This window comes from Balaenoptera physalus (assembly GCF_965194825.1).
Source record: "Balaenoptera physalus genome assembly, chromosome: 4".
NCBI lineage: Eukaryota > Metazoa > Chordata > Mammalia > Artiodactyla > Balaenopteridae > Balaenoptera > Balaenoptera physalus.
Genome location: NC_138891.1, coordinates 133,575,021 through 133,583,193, shown reverse-complemented (window position 1 = coordinate 133,583,193; position 8,173 = coordinate 133,575,021). Strand labels below are relative to the sequence as shown.

Genomic DNA, 8,173 nt, shown 5'->3' with positions numbered 1-8,173 from the left:
AGCCTGCACTCTAGAGCCCGCGAGCCACAACTACTGAGCCCACGTGCCACAACTACTGAAGCCCGCACGACTAGAGCCCGTGCTCTGCAACAAGAGAAGCCACTGCAATGAGAAGCCCGTGCACTGCAATGAAGAATAGCCCCCGCTCGCCGCAACTAGAGAAAAACCGTGCGCAGCAACGAAGACCCAATGCAGCCAAAAAAAAAAAAAAAAAAAAAAAAAAATTCATATTCACTACTTAGCAAAGCATGTGTAATTGAGAGATTTGTTCATTTGGGGTTTCATAAAAGGTTAGCTGATTTGTTGACGTTAAAAACAAAAGAGCATTAACTTAGAAGCCACGTTTAAATAACTGAATATTTTTCAAAATCTAGCATGTGTTCCCAGGGGCTGGAGGCCTGGTGAGGATCTTGACACATTGGTGGGCTTGTGACATGTCCGACGACTGTGGTCTTGAAGGGGTTTAGGCTGAGTGTGGCCAGATCTGCGTTCTAAAAAAAAAATCCAGAAACCTGAATTTTGGGGAAGTCTCTCAATTGTTTCCATATTGGCAACAAAGTCTTAAAATTTTAAAACACTGAGTGCCAAACTAAACCAGATTTACGGGCTTGATTCAGTGAGAGAGTTGTCACTTTTCAACATCAAAAGAAGTCCCTTATTTGAGAGGTAAGATCACAGAAGCCCAGGGCAGAGACGGAGCAGGTGCAGAAGGATAGACAGGCCTTGGGGGTCTTTCCGGCCAGACAGGTGGTGGTCCCCTTCACTGAGAGGTTAGTGGCTTGCCCAGGAGAGCAGAAGCTCATGTAGACTCTGAATTCCCCTTCAGGACGGGAGAATTCTCTCCTCCAGTTGCTGGGAAGGTTGTCCACTGACAGCTCGCGGCTATGCACCTTCTTTGGAAACTGGTTTCACTCCAGAAAGTTGCCTCCACAAGATACACCCCTTTCTCAGGGCAGCTGGCATCCAGTGAACCCCCAATCCCACCGCACTTTGTCCTGAAGGGCCAGCCCCGCTCTGAGCTCCCCACGGGGTGGGCTGAGGCCTTCGCTGAGACCACATGGCAGGGAGACCTCTCCCTCCATCCCGTGCAGCCTGTCTCCTCCCCACATGCTGTCGATGCCGAGGGCTCTCCCTGCAGGCTAAGCTCCAACTCTGCTCCTGCCCCCCGGAACATGACCTGTGACCCTTAGCTCCCCTCTCTCTCTTTTCTATGTCCCAAGTAAGTGTATTTTAATGAGCAAGACCAACCTAAGATAGTAGCAATTTTTTTTTTTTTCAAATTTTTCACATGAGAACATGGTTTCTTTTATTTATTTATTTATTTTTGGCTATGTTGGGTCTTCGTTTCTGTGCGAGGGCTTTCTCTAGTTGCGGCGAGCAGGGGCCACTCTTCATCGCGGTGCGCGGGCCTCTCACTATCGCGGCCTCTCTTGTTGCGGAGCACAGGCTCCGGACGCGCAGGCTCAGTAGTTGTGGCTCACGGGCCTAGTTGCTCCGCGGCATGTGGGATCTTCCCAGACCAGGGCTCGGATAGTAGCAATTTTTGATGAAGACATTTTCCCCAGAGATTTTTCTTCAAGAGATCTAATTTGAACAGAGCCTCCCTTTACACACACCTATTCAAAACACAGGGCCTAACAAAGGAAACGTGTAAGAGCCATGCAGGAACCTCTTTTTTTTCAGACCAGCCTAATCTTTTTTTTTTTGGGGGGGGGATATAATCGACGTATAACATTATACTTGTTTAGAGTATACAACATAATGATTTGACATTTGTATATATTGTGAAATGATTGCAACAAGTCCAGTAAACATCCATCAGCACTCATAGTTACAAAACATTTTTTTCCTTATGATGAGAACTTTAAAATCTACTCTCTTAGCAATTTTCAAATATACAATACGGTATTATTAACTATAGTCATCATGCTCTACATTACACCCCCAGGACTTATCTTTTTTATAACTGCAAGTTTGAACCTTTTGACCCCCTTTACCCATTGCACTGATACCTCCCACTCCCCATCCCTGTCAACCATCAATCAGTTCTCAGTTCTCTATATCTATGAGCTTGGTTTTTTGTTTTTGTTTTGTTTTGTTTTAGATTCTACATGTAGATGAGATTATACAGTATTTGTCTTTCTCTGACTTATTTCACTTAGCATAATGCCCTCAAGGTCCGTCCATGTTGTCTGAAATGGCAAGGTTTCATTCTTTCTTATGGCTGAATAATATTCCATTGTATATCTATACCATATTTTCTTTATCCATTCATCCATCCATGGACACTTAAGTTGTTTCCATGTCTTGGCTATTGTAAATAATGCTGCAATGAACATGGGGGTGCATATATTTTTTGAGTTAGTGTCTTCATTTTCTTCAGATAAATACACAGAGAAGGAATTGCTGGATCATACAGTAGTTCTATTTTTAATTTTTTGAGGAACCTCCATACTGTTTTCCACAGTGGCTGCACTAATTTACATTCCCACCAACAGTGCACAAGGGGTCCCTTTTCTCCACATCTTTGTCAACATTCGTTAACTGTTGTCTTTTCGATAATAGCCATTCTGACAGGTGTGAGGTGATATCTCACTGTGGTTTTGATCTGCAGAGGAGCCTTCTGGAATGCCTGTTCAACAAACAAACTGCCTCTCCCTTCAAGTGTCAAACCTGAGTGAGTTTGCAATCCCTGTCGCCGGCATCTGACGAAAAGCCCAAGGAAGGAGTCAAGACTGAGAACAACGATCGTATTAATTTGAAGGTGGCGGAGCAGGATGGTTCCGTGGTGCTGTTTAAGATTAAGAGGCACACACCACTTAGTAAACGAATGAAAGCCTATTGTGAACCACAGGGTTTGTCAATGAGGCAGATCAGATTCCGATTTGATGGGCAGCCAATCAATGAAACAGACACACCTGCACAGTTGGAAATGGAGGATGAAGATACAATTGATGTGTTCCAGCAGCAGACAGGGGGTGTCTACTAAAGAGGGAACCTGCTACTTTACTCCAGAATTCTGTTCCTCCGGACCAAGAAGACATTCTCAATTAGAAAACCGCAATTTGGTTCCACCACATCCTTACTACTACAGTATAGTTTCTCTATTCTTTCATTTTCCCCTTCCCCATTCCTTTATTGTACCTAAAGTAACTGGTGTATGTGCACAAGCATATTGCCTTTTTTTTTTTTTTGACTAAACGGCCAACGGTATGTTTTGATCGACATCAAATGGAGATGGAATGGGGAAAAATACTGGTTCTGTGAAGATACCCCCTTTTCTCCATTAGTGGCATGCTCATTCAGCTCTTATCTTTATATTCCAGTAAGTTATTTTGCTCTCACTGTTTAACAAAAAAAGAACAACATAAAAATTCTTGCATACCTTGTTCGATTGGAGAATTTTAATGTTTTTCATTTATCATTGTAAAACCAAGGACAATTTTATTACTTTTTTGTACGTAGCTGTTACATGTAGGGCAGTCTTTCTTTAAGTAGGGATAAATTACTCTAAAAGAAATGAATCCTAGATACTTTTCCCTTCAAGTCAAGCGTCTTGCTGTTTAAATAAAGTTCTTGTTTAAAAAAAAAGAAAAAAAACCACGCACGGCCCCTGAAATGCACCTTATTTTCATTATTTCCCATGAAGTGGGTGTAGTAGGAAGAATAAAGGCCTCCAAAGATGTCCATTATCTAATCCCTAGAATTTGTGACTAAGTTATGTTACGTGGCAAGGAGGAGCTAAGATTGCACATGGAATGAGGCTGCTGGTCTGCTGACTTTGAAATGGGGAGAGTATCCTGGATTATCCAGGTGGGCACAATATAATCACAAGGGTCCTTAAAAGCCTCTGCAGGAGGCAGCACAGACGCAGTGTCAGAGTGACGCAGCATGAGAAAGATGCCATTGGCCAGAGGTGGAAGGGACCCATGAGCCAAGGAATATGGGCAGCCTCAGCAGTCTGGAAAAGGGAAGAAAACAGATTCTCCCCGGGAGTCTCGAGAAAGGAATGCAGCCCTGCCCACACCCTGATTTTAGCCCCGTGAGTCCCATTTCAGACTTCTGACCTCCAGATAGTACATTTGTGTTGTTTCACTAAGTTTGTAGTAATTTGTTATGGCAGCAATAGGAAAGTAATGTAGAAGGTCAGTCAAGTAGAAACAAAATTCACTTATGAAACTTCTTTAGTTTTAAAAATAATATTGATACCATCAAGGTACACAGCTGTTTTATGCTCAGATATTTTTTTCCATGTGACCCACTTCTGCAAAGTACCAGTTAGTCCTGTTTTGTACACATTTTTTCTTTGGGATAAAAACTAGTGTTTATTACATGAAACACTTTTTTTTTTGACCAGGAGGGATTATTTTGTCCTTTATTAGCTGGCTGTTAGAAAGGACTTGCAACAATGTCCAAGCTCTTTATTTCCAATCAGGAATTATCTTGGAGTAGCGAATAGGGGAAAAATAGTTGTGAGCCTTTTATATTTCCATCAGCTGTCCCCAGATAATATAGGTGTGATAAATGAATTCATGGGGAAAAAAGCCTGGGTAGCTGCAATTTATAATGTTTTTCAGTTACCAATTTATATGTTAGAACACTGGGGTTTGATCAATCAAAGAAAATCATTTGCAATAACAGGGATTCCAAGAGCCTGGGATGTTGCTTTCTACATACCACAAGTTTTGAGACGATAAAAGCAACACTTGTTTTAGAAGGAAAAAAAGAAAAAAAAATGTAAATGCTGAGAGGAATGAATAATGCAGCTATTGAAAGGCACCTATAGACAGAGCTGAGTCACAGACATGCAATAATTCAGAATATTCAGAACGCTGTGAGAAAAGGGTGCTTTTCCCAAGCTGGGGTGTCTCTGCCTCCTGCCCTGGACGTGGTGCTCCCCCCACCCTCCCTGGGGCTCCTACACTTTTTTGATTCTAAAGCTCCACAATCATTATTGTCCTTCACTCTCAGGCTTTTTAAAAGAAAACACTTAGACGTCTCCATAACACATTTTCCCCCTCCTTTTCAAAAGGAAGAGAAGAAAGCCTTCTGAGGAGAGAAGATACCTCTTCAGTGACCCTTGTAACCAACCAAAGAATTCAATTCAATCCAACAAAGAGTTACTCAGATAAGAAAACTGACCCAAACACGATGGGGAAAGGGTATTGATGCTGATTACAAATCCTCAGCTGTTGTGTGTTTATTCTTCACAGTTAGAAGAGGTGGTGGCGGGACTTCCCTGGCGGTCCAGTGGTTAAGACTCGGCGCTTCCAGTGCAAGGGGCACAGGTTTGATCCCTAGTCAGGGAACTAAGATCCCATATGTCGCAAGGTGCGGCCAAAAAAAAAAAAAAAAAGAAGTAGTGGGGAGCTGATACTTGCTATGGACTGAATTGTGCCCCCCCACCCCCACCCCGCCAACTTCCTGTGTTGAAGTCCTAACCCTCAGTACCTCAGAATGGGACTGTATTTGGAGACAGGGCCTTTAAAGAGGTGATTACCCTAAAAGGGAGTCCTTAGCCTGGGGCCTAATCCCATATGACTGGTGTCTTTTTTTTTTTTTATTTTATTTATGGCTGTGTTGGGTCTTCGTTTCTGTGCGAGGGCTTCCTCTAGTTGTGGCAAGCGGGGGCCACTCTTCATCGCGGTGCGCGGGCCTCTCACTATCGCGGCCTCTCTTGCTGCAGAGCACAGGCTCCAGACGCACAGGCTCAGTAATTGTGGCTCACGGGCCCAGTTGCTCCACGGCATGTGGAATCTTTCCAGACCAGGGCTCGAACCCGTGTCCCCTGCACTGGCAGGCAGATTCTCAACCACTGCACCACCAGGGAAGCCCCCTGACTGGTGTCTTTATAAGAAGAGGAGATTAGGACAGCGGGGAACACCAGGGATGCTTGCACGTGGAGGAAAGACCATGTGGGGACACAGTGAGAAGGCAGCCACTTGCAAGCCAAAAAGAGAGGTCTCAGCCCTGCCCACACCTTGATCTCAGACTTCCAGCCTCCAGAACAGCGAGAGAATCCATTTCTGTTGTGTAAGCCAGCCAGTCTGCAGTGCCTTGTGAGGGCAGCCTGAGCAAATGAATACAGTACGTACTTATAAAGCGAGACTCTCGGACCCCATTGGAGACATCACAGTTGTGACTTAGCAGCAGCCCAGACAGAAACTCTCGGATCCCAGCGTGGAAGCCCGATGCTGGCTCCTGCCAGAGGCTCAGCACCACCCTTCCACCCTGGCCGGCAGTATTCATTTCTTGCTTGACCCCTTTGCCTCTTTCCCTGTGCGCCTCGGAAGTCTGGGGAAGCTGTGGCTTCTCCGCCTTTGCATTTCTCCCTGTCTTCAGCCCCGGATGTTACACAGCACAGAGCAGGCAGTTTTAAATGCTGGTTAAATCAGGGCTTGTCTCTAATCAGTGTGCATTCCTTACCTCCCCCAAGAAGTATGGTAATGATGACCATCCCTGGCTACACTAAATGGACCAACAGACTCTGAGAAGATGGGACGCTGGGTCAGGATGGGACATGAGGTCTTCCATTCGGGATTCCTGCAGACACTGTATCCCACGTTGGATTCCTCCAAAACTGACTAGTCTTCTGCCTCTAGGCAGACACTGGACTGGGCCATGGGAACGTGATTGTGAAGGAGCTGTCCCCTCTAGTAGCAGGTACAGCTGTCCTCTCTTCCCTGGAATACAATGTGATAAGCGTCATACCCGTGGGCTGCCTGCACCAGCTCTGAAGATGGAGTGACAGGTTCTGTTTGGGAGGCCGGGCAATCCAGGGCTAGGAAAGCAACTGGAGATCCAGCCTGGGGGGATGAGGCAGTGGCCCTCTGACCTTGGCAAACTACTCAGTCTCTTTATGGTTTAAATGGAAACTATAGAACATAGGAAAGTTGGTGTAAATATAAAATGAAAAATTGAATTAGAAACTGCATAATGGGACTTCCCTGGTGGCACAGAGGTTAAGAATTCACCTGCCAATGCAGGGGACCCGGGTTCGAGCCCTGGTCCGGGAAGATCCCACACGCTGCGGAGCAACTAAGCCTGTGCACCACAACTACTGAGCCTGCGCTCTAGAGCCTGTGAGCCACAACTACTGAAGCCCGCATGCCTAGAGCCTATGCTCTGCAACAACAGAAGCCACTGCAATGAGAAGCCCACGCACCGCAATGAAGAGTAGCCCCTGCTCCCGCAACTAGAGAAAGTCCACGCGCAGCAACAAAGACCCAACGCAGCCATAAACAAACAAACAAATAAATAAATAAATAAAAGAAACTGCATAATGTAATGCCTCACACATCGTAGGTGATTGGTAACCATGAGGAAGAAGAGAGCCCCTCGAAGGAGGTGATGGGCCAGCCTGGCCTCGAACAGTGAGCAGGAGCCCACCGGACAGAGGAGAACTTGGACGGAAAGAGGTAGACCAGGCAGAGGACCAAGGAGAGAAAAGGTGCTGTTCGGGGAGCCCTGGGTCACCCCATGTCCATGTTAGGAATATTGTGGGAAATCAGGAAGGCAGAATGGGACTTCAGTGCCAGGTGAAAAAGTGCCAGGCCTTTGTTCTATACTTAGCAGAGAGACTTTTCCAGAGAGTGTGTGACAGAGGGGTAGAAGGTGGAAGTAGAGGAGGAAGGGATAGGGTCAGTCCAAGCTGCCTCCCATTTTTCCAGCGTGGGCTCTGCTTCCTTAGATGGTAAGGCCAGAAATTGACCTGGGAAACAGAAGAGGTTAGTGGGACTTGTTTGTGGTTGTTTGGGGAAGGTGTGAAGTAGACAGGATGAGATTATGCTCATGTGGCTTTCGGGGTATCCAGGGAGAGATGCCTAGTGAGCTTGTCAAGAAAGAGTCTAGCCTTTTGTCAATCAGTCCGGGATCCATAGTGTCCCCAGCATGGGCTGAGTACTGTTCTAAGTTTTTCCTGTATCACCTCATCTCATAACATCCCTGTGAGAGGGACAATATCCTGAGCCTCATTTTAAAGATGAGGGCTGTGATGGACTGAACTGTGTCTGTCCACAGCGCCCCTGCCCCAATTCATATGTTGAAGCCCTAACCCCCAATGTGACTATTTGGAGATAAGGCCTTATGGGAGATAATTAAGGTTATTTTTTAAATTAATTAACTAATTAATTTATTCATTTTGGCTGTGCTGGGTCTTCGTTGCCGCGCACGG

The 8,173-nt window shown here is 45.6% G+C and overlaps 1 pseudogene across 1 annotated transcript; it reads left to right on the top strand.

The window, feature by feature from the left end:
- The first annotated feature begins 375 nt into the window (after nt 1-375).
- LOC309659589 (small ubiquitin-related modifier 2 pseudogene) lies at nt 376-7,236 on the top strand (annotated as a pseudogene). Its single transcript has 2 exons — nt 376-401; nt 2,683-7,236. The product of its transcript is annotated as a small ubiquitin-related modifier 2 pseudogene (transcript).
- Nucleotides 7,237-8,173: the final 937 nt, after the last annotated feature.